General features: G+C 40.7%; 1 protein-coding gene across 4 annotated transcripts in view; it reads right to left on the reverse strand.

Moving 5' to 3' along the window:
- Nucleotides 1-13,984, reverse strand: part of peak1 (pseudopodium-enriched atypical kinase 1) — a 114,817-nt gene extending 100,833 nt beyond the window's left edge. For 2 of the 4 annotated variants that reach the window (XM_071203574.1, XM_034084498.1), the window contains exon 1: nucleotides 13,799-13,984. The gene's annotated coding sequence lies outside the window, so the exon portion shown is untranslated. Of the gene's footprint in view, nucleotides 1-8,474; nucleotides 8,595-13,798 lie in introns of all 4 variants that reach the window. The other 2 variants (XM_034084499.1, XM_034084500.1) reach the window with 2 other exon arrangements.
- Nucleotides 13,985-22,627: the final 8,643 nt, after the last annotated feature.

Genomic DNA, 22,627 nt, shown 5'->3' on the forward strand with positions numbered 1-22,627 from the left:
AGCGGTTTAATGCTGCGATGCTTTTCTACCCTGCATGCCATGCTGTGTAATGTCTTAACCACCTTGGACATCCAAGTGAAAGACTGAAGGGGTACCGAATGTTTCTGTTTGCCAGTAAATTGACTTTGTTCTCAGTTCCTATCGAATCGAAATACAATGTTCAATGTTCAAAATATGTAAATAATTAATCATATCACCGAATATATAAATGTCGATCTATAAATCAGTTCAGTTAGCCTACAATAAGGCTGCTGATAAAACAAGGATTCAACCTGTTTTGGGCTTGGGTTGTTGTTACAGCTGAGCAGCTTGTTATGCTCAACACAGCTCCCCTGCACGCAAGGCACTTATCTTGTCGGTTAACGTTTAATGATTGGTAAACATCGGCTATCTGTCAGAAAGAAAATCAAAATCAGCATCCCTTATCAATACTGAACACTTTGTGGTCAACGCCGGCCTGCACTATTGAGCTTGGCGCTCATTTTTAAATCTAATTCACTCACTCATGTCTGGGTTAGCACTAATTCAATATTCGCTTTTCTAATAGAATGACACGAAGTTGCCGGGTTAAAACCAAACCGACTGCATCACACAGAGGCATTTCTGAACATGTATGCCGTTCAATGAACACACTCATTGTTCTTTTTGTTTTTTTAAAGTGAACATTTCAACGTTTCTAAAAAAGGTAGGTAACCCTAAAACATATGACGGTACAATATGAATGTTTGTCCAACATTTATCCAATAAAGATTGTTGTCACTAAATAATAAAACATAGGAAGTTAGCTCAGTAATCTTACAACTAGCATAGCCCTCTTCACAACAACCTTTTGCTTACAGTGTTCATAGCTCTTCAACATAATGTGTGAAAGCAACCACTGCAGTTTAATAGCCCAGTTTCCGTGAAAAGACGACACAAACCTTTCCGTGAGAAAAATAATGGGCCACTGTTTTAGGAATTTCATTAAAGCGTGACACGGCCTGATCGTGTAGTGTTGAGGTTGTGCAATCACCAGGTAGAATATCTACCGCGGACAGCTGTTAAACCCTCGTGTACTAATCCAGCTTTACTGTGCAGCCCAATGCAACAACACATGTCATACATTCATAATGGTACTGATAATAACTGTCTATCCTACTATGGGTTTTTGCGACCTTAGCTACATTCTCTCTGCTGAAAACAAGGGTTCATGTCATTATGTTGGCTTAAAGGTTTTATGGTTTTATGGTGTGACATGGTAATACAAAAGTGATTAGATAGTAGCTGCACCTCACTGGCAGGAAGCATTTCTGTCAGCTTCTACAGTGCAAGACAGCACAATGTACCCAATCATCCAAATCAGCCAAAGGGGTATTAAAGAGGTCCCTGTTTATCACTGAATTAGGTTAAAGTTAGAAAGGGCCAAGTCTTACTGTAAAAACAAGCGATAAGCAGCAAAGCCTTTCTAAATGTCACATTCAGGAGAAAATAGGAGTCATGCTGACCTAGTTTACCATTCTGAACAGAGGAGGAATGGTTTTTATACATTTGAAGTGTCAGGAAGAATCATTAATAAGTGTGGATTTGAAGAGAAGCGCCACATCCATCTCATCTGCAATGTATGAGACGTCTATAATCCACTATAATCGTCTATAATCCACAGTCAAGATGCAGATTAGGAACCGTATTGAATATTAAAACCATACAGAATACATCGACACACAAGGAAAAAAAACCTACCATGTTTCATTCTGAAAAGCTTCAGATTAATGTAGGAGATGATATCGAGGCATGTAAGTGGCCCCTATCCAGCCGTGTAATCTCCAACAGCAGGCAGAGCTCAGGTTCACCGCGGTAAACAAGGTATGACAGACTTCAGCACAACACGCCGAGCATTAGTTATTTTAGGATGCAGGCTGAGTCCACGAGAGTCGGTGAGGTCGAAACTTGGCCAAAAGCAAGAACGTACTTTGAACACATCTGAGTAAGCCAGAATTGTGTTGCCTCCATAGCCACATCCAGTCAAAGAGGCTTTGTCCTAACTCAAACAAATACTTGTGCAGAGAGATCACCGCAGACACTTCCAGGCAGAATTATCCTGCTGCCATATACGGACTTCCATACACTATCAGGGCAGCTAGAGATCATGCAACACAGTGACTGATTGTTCAATTCAAACTGCTCGAATATCTCAAAATGCAGGTAACACTTTATATTAAAAGATACATTTATTCACCATGTTAATTAACATATTAGAGTCAAACTACTAGCTTATTTGTTATGAACAAGACTTCACTTTAAAATAGGGAATTCTGAGTTAGAAATACCACGTTTTTTGTTATTTTGACACCATTAACACTTTTAGTTTCATGTCTTGTTACATAAGAATAGATCATATTTGTTCGGTGTTATTATGGGAGAATTACTATTCTTGTGGTACTGCTGCCTTATTGGGCCCATATTGAGCAGAGCATATTAAGACCAAACTCAACAACTTCCTTACTTACAATAAATTAGCACTATTTAGAGGGTTATTGAGGAAATCTCTTAACTAATGGCCTAGTACTTGTAGAATATGGTCATATAGAATAAAGCATTAATACGTGTTTTATAATGATTAATAAAGAGCCAATACTGCTAATATTCATGTTAATTAACAACTAGTTGATGGTGAATATGTGTACCTTAATATAAAGTGTTACCAAAATGCAATATATTATCAAGTGAATTATAGATTACGTCCAGCGTTTCCGCCAGGCGGGCATCTTGCCGTCATTCGGAACGCCCTGAACTCGACCCGAGGGCGCCCAAAAAAAATTATAATTCGAGAGAAGATCGAGAGTTTTTTTCGCTTGAAATGACGAAAAGGAAAAAGGCCAGGGACATCGCTCTGTTGGAGGGGCAAAGGAGTCGGGTGGGATTATTTTCGCCGCCAGAAAAGCGTGTCCCTGTGACGGAAAGTGTACTGCCGGCGAGCCTTGGTGGGGGGTGCTAGTGGAGCACGCGCGTGAACTGCGAGCGCCGGAGCCTCGCAGCGGCGAAACTGAGGCTCTGTGGTAAAATGAAGAGCCGTTTAGGAGCCGAAAGAGCCGGCACTTCTTAGTGACTAAAAAGAGCCGGAATTCCCATCACTAATACCTAAAGAGATAGTATCTATAAGGGACGGCTCAATTCAAGTCACATGACACGACGTGATGTCACACACCACCACCCCCCTGCATGTTTTTGTAAAATAACAGACTTGTATTACTTTGATTGATATTGCAATTGATTCACAATATTGGAGGGAATATAATTTGTATTCTAGAAACCATAGAAAGATACACGTAAGAGTATCTTTGCCGAATAAGCAGCCACCCAATACATTTAACCTGTTCCAGATCAACCCGGTCTCACAGTCTGCGTACAAATAACACGACTTTGCAAAGGCGTGCGATAGCTACGCAGAAGTCCGATTTTGATATGATACGCTGATATCGCACCTCAAACATTGAAACAAAGAGCTCTGTGGCTTCAGGCTTGATCGCCGTTCCAATGACAGTTTTAATGTTTGCGGTGCAATAACCGACACGGCAGCTTATTGGGTTAGGGTTAGGGTTACATAAATGGCAAAGATATGTAGAAAATAAACGCATTTAAGATACGTTCATAACTAACGTAACGTGGGAGTATCATATGCACGCAAAATCGGACTTCTGCGTATCTATTGCACGCCTTTGCAAAGTCGTGTCATTTGTCACGCAGACTGAAGAGAGTGGGCTGTCCAGATACATTATGACAGTGTTGCAAAAGTCTGCAAAAGAGTGTATCTGCAGGGGTGCACACATGCTGGGCAAGATACAATGCATGTACTTTATTCACAGTGTTGACTGATCTGTATTTGTATGTCACAGTTATTTTCTTAACCCCATAACCCTCCACGGTCCACGCCCATATTTAATCACCAGAAATGCAGAACTGTGGGACCGAGCCTGGAGGCATGTTGGCCATAATGGAGTTTGAAACCAGATTCATTCGGTGATTTTGATCTCCAACCACATATTGTTAGGTCTTTATTGGCCATCTTTCATCCCAGCCTTGGGCTATAAGCTGTGTTAGTTCTCAGACTGAGGAATGAAGCTTGCAGATGTCTACAAAAAAAGAATAATTTATTCAGGGATGGTTTCCACATTTCATGGTAATAAAGAGAGCACAGATTAATCTCCCGAGTATTCAGTGTGCAAGATTAAAGAATTTATAGCGATGTTCCTTCAAAGACAATAATTAAATGGTAGGAAATCAGGCCACATGGAGTAATTAGTGCATGAAGAAGTCTGTGTGTTGTTCTTGGACTTCTGAGGTCAAGTATCCACAGATCTATGAACTAAAGACTTCATTTGATTTGTACCCACCATACTGTGACACATGTTTTAGGGCCAAGTTGAGTTTGCTCCATATAGGAAATGTGATTAGCCGGATAGCCAGACTGCATGTCCATTCTCTTACCAGTCCATTAGTCCGTTTCTGTTGGGGATGATTTGATTCTTCCCTAAACAAAAAAACTATTAATGAATTGTGTTTTAGCTTCTCTGACATTTCCGGTCTACTAAAGCAGCTTTAGCCACCGGGCAGGAAGCAAGCAATAACCGTACACTAACTTTTGTATAGAGAAGTCAATGTGAAGAAAGTTTTTAATTCAAGGACAACACACTGGTTGCATATGGGGTACTGCAGGGCAAGGTGCAGCTGTGATAACATGGACAGAGATACAAGGCTGTGATTAATAAAATCCAAACAGATATTAATTAAACTATCAGTAAGATGTATTGAAGACTGTGCCGGCTAAAACGTGTGGCTCGTTCAGTCACATAGATGGTAAAGAAGTAGTTGTAGTTACAATTCCTCACTACCACGCTATGTTGGCCATCTTTTAACCATTGTTCTACCGTCGTCTCACAAGAACCAGGCATTAAACCAAAAGGTTGCCGTGATAATGTGACAAACGTGGTTGAATGCAGAATTTTAACTGCAGCTCATATGCACTAGTGTAGTTTACTACCCTTTGTTTACAAACCAACACAGGGTATGCTAGCAAAGCACTCTTCTCTCACCAAAAAGAGTGAATAACCATATTGTCATTATGCTATATATACTCTACATGCGATGTTGTCTTCATGAGCAGGGATAACAATTCAAGATTTCCCTATCTTTGAACTTTTATTATATTTTATGCTCTTTAGCAAAAATGTAAATAACAAAAAAATGCTAATTCTGCCTTGCAGCTATCGCTAAAAATGTACTTCTACTCTTTAGTTTTCCAGTGAAAAGCAAGTGGAATATCTACGGAATACAGCGGAGGGGATACAGCCACAACATCACTCATTATCCCCACTCTGTTAGTAAGTGGGAGTCTGAGAAATAACAACATATCAAGCTTGGAAATAATGCAACGCAGCTGGAACAGACCCTTGAAGGAATCTCCAAATGAAGCCTTTGGTTTCAGGGTCAGAGAGTGTACTCGATGCCAGAGCGTATATCCAGTGCGTGCAAATATGTGAGCAAAAAATACACATTTGTCAAGGATCTTATCATCATGTATACTGTGAAAAGTGAAAACCTGGAGGGTTTGAACATCAGGTCAGTCAACATCAAGAGCATACTACATGCTGCCACATTTCCATCCATCAGGCTTTCGTCTGACGACCAAAAGCAACAACAGCGAATATAACGTCTGCCATGACCCACATCCATCAGCCGTTAAAAAGACTTCAACGAGATATTTTACAAGCAGGCAGACAGGTGAGAGGTCTGGAAGACGTGAACAATGAACATACCTTACATCACCACTGGCGCAGCCTTTGTTTCTTCTACCCCGCAGAACAATAGTGTTGGCAGGAGTAGACTATCCCACACCCGCTACGCGGTTCAAAAGGAGAATATCTGACACCATTAAATCCCTGACTCCAACAGCTCCAGCCCATTACGGCAGTTTAGGATGTGCTGAATAGCTGAACTCTGGCTGCCCTGAGAGGAGGAGACGCTCTTTTAAATCACACGCTTCGGTGGAAGGACAACATTTGACAGGTAGAGCAGCAGCAGGCAGCTTTTAGCCGGAGTTAAGTCATTAAGGTCAACACCTAAGATAATTGTCCTCATAAGTATGCATAGCAATACAGCTGTTGGTGCCTTTTCACTTTTTAATGGAAAACTGCAAAATGTGCTTTTAAATGGCAAGGATGTTAAACTAAAGCTGAGGTGTTTAATTATTCAACAGTTGCTTTTAATTTGCATTGTTGCATTATTACCTCACGTTATAGCTCATTAAACTAGCTAATGTTCAAGGTCAACACTAAGCGAACAGTTTATCAGCAAAGCCTTGAGTTTCCCAGATAATCAGAAATGTTTGAAAAGCCAACATTCCTTGACATGTGAGGTTGAAATATTTAAAATGTTTGAATGAAAGACATTAGAACGTAGGAAACAAAGCAGTTAAGATTAGTATATCTGCAAAAGTATTTTCTGGATAAAAACACTTTCAATATTTTGGTGAATTCTTTTGTTTCTACTTTATTAAACCACATAGAAGGAGATCCCCGTGGATCAAACATAACTCAAAGTAGAACAACTGTTAGTTTGGATTAAAAACCTGTAGATTACACCGTGTTGGTTAATCATGCATACTGCAAGAACACATCTTTACCAAGCTGCATGGTTGACCACACGCATACAAAGCGTCACGCGGGCAGATAAACAAACGGGAGCACGGCACTTGGTTGCTGGTGTTGGAGCATTGAGGATTGTCCCTGGGCTTTCGATCAAACACCCGGACAGGGCAGATACCTTGTGGCTCCATATAACATGACAGCGTCACTGCGATCTGCTCCTTTATCATCCACCGTCGTGCAACAAGCCACATATCAGAGACCGAAACAGAAGTGACTCATAACTCTGACACTTGGCTGACCTCGCATAACACTGATGTCATGTCACATGTGAAATCAAGTGCAGTGTTTCCCATACATTCATTTATTTATGGCGGGCTGCCACAATTAAATATCGTCCGCCACAAATGGATCTCATAAAAAAAAGAAAACATTTTTTTTTTTTATTATTATTATTTTTGTGGTCTAATGGATAGCGAGGTGGGCTGATGATCGGAAGGTTGCGAGTTCAAATCCTGCCTGGAACACCAATACTAGTGTGCCCTTGAGTAAGGCACTCAGCCCGCAGTTCCTCCAGGCAGAATGTCCCTGTAATTGGTCGTTGTAAGTCGCTTTGGAATAAGGCGTCTGCTAAATACCTAAATTGTAAATTATATTTTTGGGAGAATAAACCCCACAGATCCTCAACTCCGGTGTGTTTCACTCATTAACAACGCAACACAGAGCAACAAGAACGTTGTCTACAGTAGCCATGAACTCGCATGTATTATCTTATTTGATAACCCGAATTGGTTAAGGGGCCTTTGGCTTTTCTTGCAAGTGCATAGTGCGTGATAAACATGCTAAACAAATCTTCAATCTATCACATTGTGGAGGTGTTATTGGTCAGCTGGGTCACTTCTGGAGGACAGAGGATTACTTCAATTTCTTCTGACATCCTCCCACCTGGATGACTCGGGTGACACGCCACTGGCTTTTGGTGTGCCCGATAGCTGCAAAATGTACTCGGTATGTGTCACGACCTGAAGCTGACAGAATGAATTATTAAGAAATACAAAACAAAAGTAGGACCGCTCTGCGTTGATGGCAGGCAAAGCTGAAGTTTTTCGACATGGCTGCCTTCCAGCCCAAACTGCACTTCATCAGAATCGTTGACCTTCTAAAACCTGGAGTGTTTTTTTAGGGAGAGACTACATTGCCAAATCGGTGATGTCATAAAAAGGGGAACAATGTTGTTTATCACAGAGAATGTGACATTTAGAGAAACTGAAATACGGCTGAGCTTTGTGGAGTTGAAGACCTTACTTTGGAGATGTAAAACTATGAGTGCTATGGGGGGACTTAACATTCTTAAGACCTCGATTTTTATTTCCAATCTGACTAGAAATAAAAAAATTAACAACCTATAATTTAGCAAGAGCAGCACTTTGAACTAGCATAACAAGCAAAATGTCTGCTCATTAATTCATGTGTACAGGGACAGGCTATTAGAATAAATATGAACAGTTTCTGCCCCAGATCTGACCAAGAATATCAGTAACTAAATTATGAATGTGATAAACCCTATTGATATCCATAAAGATTGCATTATTCCACTTGTCCTTTCCAATGTTGCATCAGAGTGCAGACCTAGTTACATGACTGAGAGAGGATTGTGTTTACATGGGGCATTCATTTCCTGTTCCACAAAAAAACATATCACAAATCAAAAAACGAGGATTACCATCTTGTCTGACTACCACTACTGTTTCAGTGTGTGTGTGTGTGTGTGTGTGTGTGTGTGTGTGTGTGTGTGTGTGTGTGTGTGTGTGTGTGTGTGTGTGTGTGTGTGTGTGTGTGTGTGTGCTCCTTAACCTCTGGGTCACACCTGTTTCCTAGCTCAGGCTCAGGGCAGGGGGAGGAGTCAGGGGTCGTGGTGTCACATGGCACATCCTCCACAGACCTGTTTCAGATCCCACACTGGACACATGTATTCTGTCAAACAAAACATTACCTGTGATTGATGTCACGAACCTTTCCCCCGAAAAACAACTTTTTATTAGATTCAACACATTTGAAAATCTCACAGTATGCCCTCCTCTGTAAATATAAGCCTTATTACAGTTGAATTAAATCCAATTGACGTCATATATTCCCGAATTCTGGACTGTGAACACTTCTTGAAGTCTAATAAAATGCATGCTCATAAATAATTGCATCGTTCTGTCCAAAAATACTATAATGCCTTAAAAAAGCAATGCTAGTGATAAATCAATATCAATTTAAATATCAACATTAGAACAAAATTCTTTCACGAGACAGGAGAGTCATGATAATATTGAATCATTCAGAACGAGCTCATTAAGCTATTTAGAGTATTGGAATGTATTTGTGGTTCAGCTTTGATGAAGGACTTTTTGCTTTATCACTCAGAACTCAAAGATTAGAATAAGTGTTATTGTTAACTGGCATTTGCGTCTTAAACATGTATGGATATGTATTTAATGAACACACTAGGGCTGCTCAATTAATCGTATTGTAATCGCAATTACGATTATGGCTTGCAACGATTACGAAAACAACGTAACCGAAATATAACGATTTTTTTTAATTTTTTTTTTCAGTTGAGTGATACTTAAAGTTCAGGGTAATCAACTGTTAAAAACATACTGTTAAAAAAAAGATTCTCCAATAAATTGATGTTTTCAAAGTAAATGGATAATCGTTTTTAATAATCGTGATATCAATTATTGACCCAAATAATCGAGATTATGATTTGCCATAATCGAGCAGCCCTAGAATACACAGTGATAAGCCTCCGTTCAGCGGCTACTCATTGATCTTCACGGGAAACAGACACTAATTCATCCAAAGTCGAAATATAAAAAGGGATTGATTGTAAACATCTCACTGCACTGCCATGTCATGATATGCTTCCAGTGAGCCACCAATGGCATCCACAAGAAACAATTGAAGTGGATAATATATGCCACATGGAGGGACTCGGAGTTTAACCGCTCCTCCTTCGCGTCGAAAGGAGCCAGTTGAGGTGGTTCGGGCACCTAGTTAGGATGCCACCTGGGCGCCTCCCTAGGGAGGTGTTCCAGGCACGTCCAGCTGGGAAGAGACCAAGGGGTAGACCTAGGACCAGGTAGGGCTGGGCGATTTTTTCGGTTTTAACGATTAATTTGCATTTTTACTTTCCTACGGTTTGTGAAATGGCTGAACCGAAAAATCACGATTTAAAAACATTTCTAGACTCCGCAGATTTGTTTTGCTTTAAGGGACTCCGTAGTAGCTTACTCTCTCACTTTCCAGAACACGCACAAAACTCAGCCACATTGCCCGTGACTACCCGATCTGCAGCTCTGCCGGATCTGCTGTTGTTATGCTGTGTTCGTTATTCTCGCGTCCAGGAGAGAAGCTTTAAAATGAGACTAAATGGAGTCTCTGAGAAGGTTCAAATGGTGCTTTAATTCAAAAAGGCACGGGTATGTTACAAGCAGGATGTTGTTCAGTCAGAAAAACAGCTGTGTTCTGGCTCTCGTGAGCGAAGGGAAGAGAGCGAGCTCCACCTCTCCAGCTGTTATATCTCCTCCGCTGGCTCCTCCCTATGTGCCGGTTGGCGCTGCTGGGGGCCGGCCCTCCACGTCTCCAATGTTCGTTGTTGAGCATAACAAAGGACTCAGACATTGTACATTAAATATATAACTAAACACGCCTTTTCTCCTCCTTATCTCTTTCATGACTTTTCATTTAATATGGTTTTGAACGCTGTAATCAATACTCCAAAAAATACAGGAAATACTTCACGGCTGGTTTCATTTCCGGTAGATCCGGATGTTGTCTCATGCGTCCTCCGAGTCAGAGCAGGACAACATTGAAGCTGAGCTGTCATCCTATTTGTTGTCGTCTGAGACAGACCCTGATACAGACCCACTGCAGTGGTGGAAGCTACATGAAGCTAACTTCCCAAGACTGAGTAATCTGGCCAAGAAATATCTCTCTATTCCTGCCACAAGTGCCCCTTCGCTCGGAGAGGGTTTTCAGTACGGAGGGTAACATTGGAACATGCCAAAGAGCATGCCTCAAGCCAGAGGCAGTAGACAGGCTTGTCTTCCTCACGAAAAACCTGTAGACAACTTCCCAGAAAGTTAAAAGGGATGTTATTTTGTTTGAGGGTATTTTTTTATTATTCATTTCATTATCATTATTTATTATTTGTTGTATTTCATTTTACTAGTTTTTTCCAGGGATGGCCTAAAAGAGATTTTTTTTTCAGTTTGATTTAAAAAAAATCTTTGCACATTAATGACAGCCAAGTGCCGTGGTGCTGTTTTTATTTTTATATTCTTGAACAACTGATTTGTTCACATAGGCCTAGACTACTTGGTAATCTCATTTATTTGTATTGTGTTAATAAAGAAAATATGTATTTAAATGTTGCCTTGGTCTGGTTTGTTTAGAAAAAAACAGAAAAAAACAGAAACAAATGGAGGTTTAAATCGAATATTGTCTATTAGTTAGAAGAGAAAAAAAAATCGAGATTTTATTTTTAGGCCAAATCGCCCAGCCCTAGGACCAGGAGGAGGGATTATATCTCTTCGCTGGCCTGGGAGCGCCTTGGGATCCTGGTTGATGTCGCCAAGGAAAGGACAGTTTGGGGCTCTCTGCTGGAACTGCTACCCCCGCGACCCGACCACGGATAAGCGGGAGAAGATGGATGGATGGATGGAATATATGCCACAATTGCGCAATCTAGAATACACTACTAAAAACGTGTACAAGACAACAAAAGGGAAAGGCAGTTAAAGTACTTGTATAGCAGCTGCCCCGAAATAACAAATGTCATGAAATGTTGTGATCGTCGAGGCATATATTCTGCAGCTGTCAGACTTCATCTCTATCTGTCAAAGACACACACGAAACATCTTCCAGCCCTCTGAGATCCAGACAGATCAAGATCACCACAAAGCCCCATCTTCCTGTTGCTCCTCACAAAGAATGTCAGCTATGCTCACATTCATTCAATTCAGAAATGTAGGAAACCATCCTGCAAATATTGGTCCCACGCACTTTGGGGACAGGCATCCGCAGGACACTGGCTTATCAGAAGATCTGAATTATCTGCATATCCGCAAGCCGGTCAGCAACAAACAGGTGAAGAAGTAACAATGTCAGAGTCCTGCCTTTGTTGACACTGTCCAATAAAGAGTCCAAACAAGAGCAAGTAAAAACAAAACATCTACAGTCCCACGTGAGCGCACAAAGAAGAGCTCATTTATCAACAGTCCTGTGTCTGCGTTGTGAATGGGCTGAGGTTTAGAGATGCGTTGTGCTTCTACTTTCACTCGCCTCAACTTGTGACACTGGAACTAAAGAATGTTTTCACTTTCACAAACACATTCTTCACACAAACACAAGGGTTTCTTGTCCCAGAATAATACACTTTATTATGCCACTAGGATTTGACTGATATGGATTTTTGGAGAGGTACAGATGTTGATTTCGTGCTAAAGCTGACATTATTTTGCACATCTTTCCACCCACACCTGAGATGTGTGATTGAGTATAACTAATGATGAGAAGATAAGTTATGGCGTGATTGATAATTACAGTATAGCACTGTGCTCTCGGCTGCTCGTTGACCCTCAGCTCTCTCTGAGGTTACACTTTTCAAGCAGTTTCCCACAATCACTTATTCCTGCATTGCAAATGGATATGTGATAGTTAACATAAGCCTTTGGTTTTTTGATTCTCGCACTAAACAAGTGTTTCCATGTCCAGGAAAGAAAATAAATGTTATTAATCCTCTATTAACAAAACAGAAAGGCTAATGCCGTTCTTGCATGCAGTCTGGTGCTTACCTCTAAATACCAAACCTGAATACTTGTTTTTGATAATACTTCATCTTATCATCAAACTGATTACCCAATAGGATTTCTTAACATTTAGCAGCTGTCCAAACCTTTACGTTTATTCAAATATAATGATGTCATTATTAGTCACAGCCTCGATGCAAAATGTAAATGTTTTGGTCACCACCAATTCTGAAAAGCATTTTCCAAAGAGAACTAAACCCAATAATCACACTGGTTGTGTTATCTAATTTAATAAGCTATCATTTCATTCACCTTTGATGAGCAGGGTGAGAAATAAAATGAAACCATGCCTCTGATAAAAACAATTACTAGTAGGCTATTAAGCCTGGTGTATGTATGTAATACCTACTATCACATGCCTTGCGTTGTGTTGGGTACATGGCTTGACATGGGGATAATGTGGATGATCGGGGTATTTTGTAAGAGATTCAGCCTTATGAAACCACAGGTTAAAAGGAGAATAAACGGTGCCTTTAAAATACACATTTAACACTTCTTTAAAAATCAAGACGATTTGTTGTTATTAATATACAATATAACTGTAAGAAGCACTTTACAACACGTCAGGTGACATACTCCAATTAAGAGATAATGTAATGAAATAAAAAAATAACCACGTTTTAATCAGTGTGTTTTTGTTGCATATGACTTGAAGTGTTTACAGTAGTGAATGTTTGGCCTGCGGAGAGTGACAAAGATGGAAACAGAATAAAACGACCTTTTTTTTCTTTCCACTCATCTCTATACATTTCCTCATTATATAAAAATCCGTGGCGGTGAAATGTCTCTCAAATAAAACCACGTCCCACTGTTTCCCTCTAAAACAAAATACCCGTGGTGGTCCCTTGTTCTGCAGCGGTCAGTTAAATGCCGCCTATCCCATTTTGTAAACATTGCGAAGTTGTCTTTTGGTAGCCTACGGGCTCTTTTCCCAAAAGCAGGAGTACGCTAAACTAACTTTTGAGCAAACACAAGCAGCAGCCGCGGGGCATCCACTGTCTCCAGTATGTCAGCCCTGAAGACATGACAGCAGCAGCTAACGTTAGTAATGTTGCAATGTTACGAAGACTGCGTTAATTAGCTATCATTGAAAACCGTAAAAGGTTAGCAAAGTTCTCCGCTGTCTAGGTTACGCATCACTAAACAGCATTACAGTTTACATGTAGTGCTAAAGAGCCGTTAGCATAGTTTTAAAGCCACGACATTTCCCCTGCTGTACAAACTGGAAGTTGGCAACCAAAGGAAACTGCCTAGACTTGTGGCTGAGACACTTTCAATTTTGGAGAAAAAAACAACCCTTACCTAACTTTTTCCTACCTTTCAAACGCCGAATATCTCCCCGCCGATACTACCACTTCCTGGCGGCCATAAATTCCGGTTTTGACAACGTCGTCCTCGGCAGGAATAAGGAAAAATCCTTGTGTGTGCAGCTCAAATCTTTTGCCAGTGCCTCCTCTCTCTCTCTGCGTGGCTCCGGTAACAGAACAGCCGCTGCAGCTTTTTCCACCAGCACGTAGCGGGAGCGCGCACACTGGGATACTGGGCAGGCCAGGAGAACGTCGTGAACGCGCAATTTTACAAGGCACACCAATCCTTCTGTATTTGAGAAAGTCCAGTCAAGAACTGCTTGAACTGCATTTGCTTTTAAACATAATTCGTGTGTTTTGGGACTTTATAAGATATACTTTTGCATTCCGATACTTTCTTTTGACGCTTTTCAGGATAGAATTCGAAAAAGTACCCAAAACTAATTTGGTTGATTTTAATCACCTTAATCAAATAATTGGACATAGTAGTTTATTAGTTTATTGCAAATTACTCTTGCTAATGCCTGTTTTAGTCAGTATTCAATGTTCAGTGGTACAAAAAAGCGTTTGTAATTCACTTGGGAATCTCTGATAAAACTTACAAATTGCAACAGAACAACTTTTTATTGAATATTTTTACTTTGAGGTTTTGATACTTTTACTCAAGTATGGATTAGAATACTTTTTCCAAAAGTGATGATCTTGTCTGTTTAATGTCAAGCTTAGCCTAACTTGGGCATTACTTTTCTGCTCTTCTTTGTGCTGCTGTGATATTTGTTCTTCAGTGTTCTTTCTGTCTGTGCCTGGAAAGAAAAGCCACATTCACTCTTGCTAAATTATGAGACCACATATCAAAGCATTGTAATTTAAAGCTGCACTAATTTGGAAAAATGTGTTTGTATGGAAAGACAGCTGCTGTGTGCCACAGTGAGTGCTACATGTTACAGTTATTGAGAAGCGTTGAGAGCAGTCACTGTGGCTTTATCATGAGCTTCTCATAAGGGAAAATTACTTTTGGAGAGGAAATCCCCTCCTCTCTTGCTGCCTTCAGGGGCTGTAGGAAATATTCTTATCATGATTAAAGCCAAGTTCAAATGAAAAATAAAAGTATGGTACGTGTAACTGTAAAGGTTTCTGTTTGCCACTTGGATAATTTTACCAACATCTTGTGTAATAAACCACACATTTAATTGTGATGCAATGGTTTGCAATTCTTCTCTAAAGAGTATTTTCCTAGAATAAAAGTCCAGTAAAGCCAGCAAGAGAGTGAAAGTTAAAGGCAGCAGCAACAATAGTTTATTCGAATAAGTAACACTTAAAAGCTCATGAGGAGAACCTGAAGTCAACATGCATCTGAGAAGAGGAGGAGGAGCTGAGCCGGAGCTTGACATGTGGGAATGACTCACGTTTTTTACACATTCCTAGCATTGTTTCCTCCTCCTCCTCCTCCTCCCCCCCCCCCTCCCCCTCCTCCTCCTCCTCCCCCTCCTCCTCCCTGTCCTGGGCACTGAGGCCAAGGATTTTCCAAGGCTGGGGGAGATGGTGCGGATGATGGAGCAAAGGAGGAGAAAGATGACTCGCATTTTCCGCTTTTGCCCAATAAAGTAATTTTCTCTTTCTCCAGCTGTTTAAATAAGAACTAGTTTTGTATACTTTAAGCTGTCTTTCTGGGTTTTGTATAGCTTGCCTGTATCCTTCATACAGAAAAGTGCTATGCCTTTCTTAAGAGATGTTCTAAGGACGGAGCATGAGATCAAGATAAAGTAACAACCCATTTGGAAATGCTCATTTAGGCACATGCTAAACTAGTTATATGTCCTAATTATTACAAAATGACAGTATATTGTGATGATTTGTATACAGTGGCTTTCCAAAAGTTCCAGTAGTTTCAAGAATTGGCAGCAGCAAAGTCGGTCTTTGAAATCAGTGACTGAAATGTTGGCACAAACTGTTTTAGCATCACAGTCACTCTGATACAAATGGATGTTAATGCAGTAAAGTCACACACACTAAGGTAATGCAATCTGAGAAAGTGAGATAGAGAGACAGTGCGCCGTGAGTCAGGGTCGGCTGGAAGAGAAGTAATGAAGTCAGAAGTGACTCACATCAGAAACTGAGTTGAAAATAAGGATGTTGTCCCCAATGATGAAATAGAAGAAATATGTATTTAATGAAAAGTAAATGTTACTTGTATCTAATAAGGAAGTAAAACTTATGGAGTTTCAATCTGAATAACTTACTCACACACAATTTCTAGATAATAAAGATTTGTTTTCCATTGTCATACAAACATTCTTGCTCTCTCAAGAAACCAGGTAATCATCTATTTTAGAACTGGAGAAATATCTGTCTACTTCAACTTAATAATTACAATACGCAGAAAACATGGCAAGTGTCTGTCGGGATAAGTATATTTTTCAAGCAAGACACTACTACTCCAACTCGATAAGATCTATCTGTAATATCCCATTAGAAAACTCAACTGAGAATCACAAGAACTGAACCTGGGTCTGTGAAGAAGAATTTTGAGATGTTACATTACGAGTTGTTTTATATCATCTGAACAGGGGTGGAACATAGAAGATCCTACTCATAAAGAAGTTATCCCACCTTTGATTTTTTTCAAATGTACCCAACATGTGAAGATACTCAATCACAAAGAATAGTCCTGTCCATGACCTCAGAAACTGAGGTCAACTGTGGCTCTCTCTGGAGTGACTGAACTGAATACTTTTTTGAGTAGATAAATGAGGGCTTTATGCCATCAGAAAGCATTGTTAATACCCATTCACTCACTGTTGCCTATTTGTAGATGATAAAACCGACTAGCATACATGGCCTGTATAAGCAAGGCAAGGCCACATTACCATGCCTTTGTAACAAAAGGTAGGTTCATTTTGACCATTATAGTGCTTGCGATAACAGAAAGCATTCGGGTCTGGTGCATGCCAATTCAGCACATGACGCCTGACTCATCCCCTCTGCTCTGAGTCTCTCCCTCCCTCCCCTGGTCCAGGATCTGTGGCACTTTACTCAAACTGGCTCCTTTCTCATAATGCTAACCCGCCACTCCACGGGCAGGAAGCCGGCCAAGGATGCAGACATGGCCCTTCTGGAAAGGAAGGGGCTGTTTTTATTTCAGTGTGAAGACAAAGACTGGGTGTGATGATGGTGCGGAGAGAAGAGGGCAGGCGGCGGGTCATCATGAGGGACTGACTGGAGCACAGCCATAGAACACGTCATGTTTTAAAACAGATTTACCGAGGCAGATTGGGCGCTGGAGTTGGGTGAAACGGGTCAATGTCAGGAATGTGATAACAAGGTATGAGCCTTTACTCTTCAAACAACCCCCTCCTTTTCTGTGTTGTATTTTTGCAGCTTTGGGGCAACATCAAAGCAACAAAAAAATGCTGTAGCTAAGCTCATTATACAAATGAGCTTTGGGGCCTACTGCACACACCAAGCAGTTGACATGTGAAAGATGATACCATAAGTGAAAAGGTAAACAACTCTAATAAGCTAGTGATTGTCTCATTGGTCACAGAGGCTTCACTGGGTATAGTGTATTTCCCACAGCACATCTAACACTCAAGAGCTTTGAAATGTTATTGGATTCAGCATGTTAAGCCACGTCGGCAGCATGGCTGTAAGGTGATACAGCTCCTCCAAGCTGAATTATAATAACAACAATTAGAGGAAGTGACATTAAAAATGTTGTAACACTATTCATGATCCCCAGTTGGTGAATCAAAAGTACGTTGATGATTCCCTGGCATTCATCGAACCATCAGGTTGAGATTTTTTGTTTTTTAAAGGTGGGGTAGGTAAGTTTCAGAAACCGGCTCGAGATACACTTTTGTTATATTCCATGGAATGCTCTTAACATCCCGATAGCAATGAATATCAAAGTGCTTTGACAAAAAATCCATAAAAAAATTTCATCTGTAGAAGCCGTAATACTGTAAAAAGTACAACGGATGGCCTACCTGCCTGTCAGCCTTCCATCGGGGCACAAACTTATCTCGTGCCCTCATTGGTCATGTGCGCGTTCGTGTGTGTTGGAGGAGGGGCTCTATAAGGAAGTGGCAGATTTTCTTCGGTTGTGTATTTTCAAATTCTAGCGATCTCGAGCCGGTTTCTCAAACTTACCTAAGTAAAGAAAAAGTATTCATGGTGCCCAGAGAATAAACCTTCTCTTTTTTCCCCCTAGCAACTGGAATCAATTGGAATACCGTAACCCACCAAAATTGACGCTGTATTTTGTCGAAATGCTAACATCATCATTGTGAATAAGTTAGCATGTATCTGTAAGCATTTAGCTCAAATAATTGCTCTGCATATTTGGACACAGGTCTGCTAGCATAGTTGAGTTTTGGTCTGTAGTCTTCTAAGAGTAGCTACACATTATTCACTCACTGTTTTAGAACTTCAAAATCCCTTCCTTGTTTTACTTCGACAATACAATTATATCACTGACAAAACTAGCTGGCATTTGGTTAGCTTCCGGGTTGTAAAATGCCAGTATTTTATAACAACCTGTACATTTCCAAAGTCCTCTCAACACTTCATCACCTGGCACAGCGAAGTTCTGAGAAACTGAACCTTTGCAGCGTGCATGTCAAACAGAAACCTATCCTCACATATAATCAGTTTTATAGCAGTCAGCGATTGTGTATTATAAGCTCACGGTGTGCACTGCACTCTCCTGTGGGAACAGAACATCTGTTAGGGACATAAAGCTATGACACATAGCCTACAGCCATTATGGACAGGAAGTCTCAGCTGGCAAAAAGGAAATGGGCATTCGTCAATGGAAACAGGAAAGGCTCATAATATAAAGTGAAAATACAGTACTATGTTAGTAACTTGATACTTGGCATCCAAGCTAATTGATATTTGGCATCCAAGCTAATTGGCCAGCTCCTTAAGACAAATATTTAAATTTCCAAGTGAATCATGACGTAAATCTGATTTAGTAAAAACGATTTATGGCAGTCATCTACGGCCATTTTGTTCCTCATTTGAGGCAATGGGTGGCCGTTTCTCAATCGCGAGGATTTTGGCTTCCAAGCCAATATTTCAAGGATGCTACGTCATCGAGTGCCGCCGAAGGACTGTTCCAATCTCCAGCATACTTGGAATTCCACCGAGGTCGCGTCCTTGGTTTGGGGGAAATTTCGAGGCTGCACATGGGTAGACTTCGCGTCCTTAAAATCCCCACAATGCTTTGCGCACGGACCAATTTCAAAAACCCTTACGGAGAATGGCTGAACCGACGCAGCACACATTTAAATGTAAGTATAGTGGCGTAGAACATGTGTTGGTCAATTTGTTACTTTGTTACATTTGTTTGTTATCACGAAAAATGTGTTCCGTGAAAGTAAAGCAAGTTCATAATTAGATAGACATCGTGAGGTATTTATTTTTGGTACAGTTTATGTTGAAGCCGTTAGAGAGAGTGGCACAGTTGTTAGCCTGTTCCATTCTTCTTCGTTTTCCCTAGCCGTGGCTTGGAAGTATACTTGCTTCGTTTCTGAAGGAAGTGACTTGGAAGTACGCGACTACCAAGCCAGCATCCTCGCGATTGAGAAACGGCCACAGTTTCTCAATGTCGAGGAGGCTTGCTTGGTAGCACATGTACCTCCGAGTCAGTTGCTTCAGAAGCGAGGCAAGAATCCTTCCTAGCCTCGGAAAACGAAGAATTGTGGAACAGGCTAACAGGTGTGCGCGTCATATGCGAGGCCCTGTCTTAAATGGAGCGCGATTTCCATCAAAGATTTGGAAATTGGTCCGTGCGCAAAGCATTGTGGGGATTTTAAGACAGCGGAGTCTACACGTGCAGCCTCGAAACTTCCCGCAACCAAGTACGCCGGCCTCGGTAGAATTCCAAGTATCCTGGACATTGGAACAGTCCTTCGGCGGGACTTGATGACGTAATATCCTTGAAATAGTGGCTCTGGAGCAGCTTTCTTCGACATTGAGAAACACTCAGAGTGGGAAAATCCTGTGATGTGATACAGTGGGCCATTGTTTCCCAAAGCTGAGTACAGCCAAGTGAATGTGCCACAGAGCGCAAAGTAATTTGTGTCTTTCTCCAGATTCTGGTAATTTACAGCAAAGCTGCTTAATGAACCTAACAAATCCAAATCGGTTTGAATGCAAATCTACTTTAATTGAATAATCTTTGGCACTAAATCGGCACCATTACAAACGTGATACAGCAGATGAGCTTAATAGTTATTTTTAATACAGTAACTTCAAAACCAGGCTGTTAAAATTCAACAATTCTTCCTAATGTTACAAATCACAAACTGGAAATGGAGCACTGAGTCAATAGAAATACAATATAATATACATATTAAAAATACTAATATTTGGCAATTTTGAGACACCATCAAAGTTACCTTTTAAACACCTGAATGTCGCTGTATATAAAACTACTTAAACTTTAAGAGGGACCATTTTCTCTAAATATTTTTCATAGCTTGAGCTACGGAGAGACAGATTCTGTATATAATAATAATAGATTTAATTTGTTAGCGCTTTTACAGGTGCTCAAAGACGCTTTACAGATATAGTGAAGGGAAAAGAAAAGGAAGGAACAACAAATAAATATATAGGTAAAGTTAAATAATACAAAAACAATCACACATTAAAAGCCAGATTGAAGAGGTGAGTGTTTTGAAGGTGGTGAGGTCAGTGCAGTCTCTGACGGGTTGGGGGAGTGAGTTCCAGAGGGAGGGGGCAGCGACGGAGAAGGCTCTGTCCCCCCAGGTCCGGTGATTGGTGCGGGTGGGGATGGATAGGAGGTTGGCTTCTGATGAGCGGAGGCAGCGGGAAGGGGTGTGGTGGTGCAGCAGGTCTGTGAGGTAGGGGGGGGGGCCTGATTGTTGAGGGCTTTGTGAGTAATGAGGAGGACTTTGAAGTTGATTCTTTGACGGACGGGGAGCCAGTGCCACATATGATGAACTAAGAATCTAGGGCAATGGTCCATAGTGTATTTAAATTAGATTTTATAATTCAGTGCAAATATATTCCAGCATGTTAAGAACCTATCCAAACAAACCGACTGCTCTGGTGATGTCAATACGTTTATTGAAAACACAAACACTTTTACACACAGGAGAAAAAATAAATGGCACATGTTTTTCTTCAACAGAGTATAAAAACAGAAAACATTTCTTGGATATGGTGAACCCACGGATACATTTTGTCTTTGTTTAGAACATGTCTGATAATGCTTTAGATATTGTTTGTGAAAGCATTTGCTATAAATGGACATAAAGACAGAACAGGAGCGATGAGTGACAGAAAACTGTTTCATGTCCTACCATTTGATTTATAAAACAAACTACAGCTATATTAAAGTGAGGACAGAGTGTAAAAAAATAATAAATAAATACGAGTCCCTCCATCCTCTTCACATACATCAACTTAGAGAAGTAATAAAAGACGTTTAAAAATAAATTGGGAGGACAGATCGGCAGGAAGATTCACCGTCAGGGAGCAGCCACGAGACACGGTCCAATTATCTGCGGCAAAAGCATGACAGCAAAAATACACACTCATTATTCATTCCCAAAGAAATGTAATAATAATTGAACACTGGTGAAACAAAACAAAAAAACTTGAAAAAAGATACATGAATCTACAGGTGAAACTGTATGTCTACTGGACTTGAATTGATTTATGTCTGACTAAGAAAAGGATATTAAAGGTTACTCTAAAGCCAATACAAAAAAAATATATATATGATTGTTCATTAGATCAGTGGTTCCCAAACGGTGTGCCGCGGCACACTGGTGTGCCGTGAGGCAAGTCCGGGTGTGCCGTGGGATTTTGTGACAACCATACGTTATTATTGCAATATACAACTACACAAAAATAATTATTTTTTAATTTACTATATCAGTACTTTGTAGGTTTATATGTACGTAATCTGCGCGACTTGCGCGTCCACATCTCCACGTACAGTGCTGCATACACATGGCTGAGTCAGCGATAACTCTCGAGGGGTGGAGGTATGCCCATTATTTTGAGTTCATCCGAAGAATAGACAGGAATGTGACGGTGAGGTGCAAACTGTGTCCAGGCCAGAAGCTGTTATCCACTGCTGGAAACACCACGTCAAACCTCAACAAGCACCTGCAAAGAACATGCTAAGGTGGAGCTACCGCACACGCTATTTGTTGTTTGTTTATATCACAGTCTGTTCTTCTTCTCTGTTTTCCGGTTGTTGCCTGTTTTGAATGACGAATACACACTCCCGCCGCCTGCTGGTAAGGAGAGTTATTGTACGTGCTCGGCTGAAGTCTTTGCGGTGTCTGGCTCCAGTGCAACACATGGCCAACACGCAGGAGAACACGCCGACGCAATAGCGTGAGCAGAGATAGACTGCGCAAAATATACAGATAGCAGGAGACAGAGGACAGCCACGGTCAGATAGGAAAACATTCAGGATCTGGATCAGTCTTATGCGACAATGGAAACTGAACTAAAGAGAACATTTGAAACTTTAGCAGTCTGCGTGATCTGCCTGCAGGGAGGGGCGGGCCGGCCCTGCGAGTAAAGTTACGAGTAAAGTAACGAGTTACTTTATGTAGAGAGTAACGAAGTAGTGTAATATATTACTTTTTTTTTTAAAGTAATATGTAATATATTACTTTTTTTTTAGTAACGACCCCATCTCTGCTGAAATGTTACATTTATAATTTGTAGTTCAGGACCATGGACAATGCAGCTTCCTTGCATTGACAGTTCTCTGTGCTGAATTTCCTTTGTCTCATTTTTAATGTTGTGACCTGTCTGGTTTAAATGAGTGTGTTGCTGCTTTGATGAA

This window comes from Pseudochaenichthys georgianus, chromosome 6, assembly GCF_902827115.2.
Source record: "Pseudochaenichthys georgianus chromosome 6, fPseGeo1.2, whole genome shotgun sequence".
In the NCBI taxonomy this organism is placed as follows: Eukaryota; Metazoa; Chordata; class Actinopteri; order Perciformes; family Channichthyidae; genus Pseudochaenichthys; species Pseudochaenichthys georgianus.